The following is a 1,980-nucleotide window of genomic DNA, read 5'->3' on the forward strand; positions in this document are numbered from 1 at the left end:
CCACCAAATCAAAACACCCATTAGAAGTAAGCATCTTGCAGAATCTAGAGTTCTTGTCACTTACCTCTACCTTGCAAAAGTAACCATCAACTTTACTTAAGGAAATATGAGAGAACAGGTTTTCTTTGAATATGATGCACAATCACTCATGCCAAAATCTAAGGATCATCTACATTAGCAGATCTATGCAAGTAGGAAAGTTTTCCTTTCAAAACAGGAAAAAGTACCATAAATTATTCAAAAGTTGGTCCAGAAAGGCCAACTGCATAGAAAACAATGCTCTTTGCATATCACACACACAATTTTGAGCAGAAGTTCTAAGTCATATATATAAGTCAATTTTATCTTAACAAAATTGCTTTGCCTTCAGAGATCCAGATCAATCAAGTACTTTGCCTGGTGCTCTAGTAACCAAGAAGTTCCATTGTAACATTTACAATCTCTAAAGTTTAAGTATTACACCTGTCTTATATAAACCAACGAAACAGAGGTGGACCTGGCTACTTTACGTTCCCTTCCTGATAGTGGCCATCAATATTAGAAACTACTTTGGGAGAGACCATAGAGATTTGGTGACAACAACTGCAGTAAGTTTAAGGGTCCCTTTTGTAAAAGATGGAAGTTGAAAGAGCACCTGGCTATCTCACTCAGTAGAGCACATGACTCTTGCTCTCAGGGCTATGAGTTGGAGCTCCACTTTGGGTACAGAGATTATTTAAAAACAAAATCTTTTAAAAAATTAAAACTAAAAGATGGAAATGGTGATATACACACAACACTTTTTGGTAAAATCAAAGGAAAAGACACGATCAATCTACTGAAGTCTGAAGTTACTGAGGAAATAAAACCATCTTTAACTCATATTTTATAAGCTACTCTTACAATCAATAAGGACCAATACATTGCCCAGTTGAAAGCTTAGCAGTAAAACCTAAAAATTCTACTGTCTCCCTTTTAAAAGTGAGTTCACCATTGTTGCATAACCATCACAACCTAGACCCAGGTATCTGGGCATCCCTCAGCTATTTAACTGGAAGATATTTCTCATTCCTCTAAACATTTCCAGTATACCACTAAGTGATGTGATTGGATAATTTGTACTCAAGAGTTATCAACTACATTTTAGGATGTAAGTTATCTGTATTTTAAGTAACACAACTTATCCCAAATAATGAAACTTCCCTAGTTCCCAGTACACAGGCTCTTCCATTCATTTAAAAAATTTTTAAGTAAGGGGCACCTGGGTGGCTCAGTTGGTTAAGTGACTGCCTTCTGCTCAGGTCATGATCCTGGAATCTTGGGATGGAGTCCCACATTAGGCTCGCTGAAGGCAGGGATTCTGCTTCTCCCTTTGACCTCTCCCCTCTCCTGCTCTCTTTCTCTCTCTCTCATTCTCTCTCTGAAATAAATAAAATCTTTAAAAATAATAAACTAAGTAAAAAAATGTATAAGTAAATACTTACTGGTAGGCAGTGATGATTATTCCAGTATCATATCATCTATTCTGATCACACAAGGCCCAAGGGCACTGTAAAAGCTCATCACCTGATACAAACCTCCATGAAAAGGAATTTCAAATGCTTTGATTAAATGAACAAAGTTTGTTTCAGTACCAGTTTCTTTCCATAGGTAGCCTTACATGGCCTTTCATCCTATCCCTCCTTCCTTTCGGGTGTATGACATAGCAAAGAGGAAGATGCCATATGTAAGTCTTAGCCTATCTACTTAACCCCCTGGTTAAGAGTTTTCTTTGGTGTCATGGTTACAGACTAATACCAGTCAATGCACAAAGTGGAAGTTAGGAAGCTTAATCAGGTATCACAACCATTTTATCTTAAGAATCAAAGAGAAAATTATTTAAATGCATTGCTTAACAGAATTCACCTCATCCATAATAACTGAAAAACCAGAAAAATCCCAGTCTTCACTTTGACCACAACAAAATCAACAGGCAAAAAAAGTACAACATACAACAGTACC

The sequence above is a fragment of the Lontra canadensis genome, unplaced genomic scaffold (genome assembly GCF_010015895.1).
Source record: "Lontra canadensis isolate GAN:19392208 unplaced genomic scaffold, GSC_riverotter_1.0 scaffold89, whole genome shotgun sequence".
In the NCBI taxonomy this organism is placed as follows: Eukaryota; Metazoa; Chordata; class Mammalia; order Carnivora; family Mustelidae; genus Lontra; species Lontra canadensis.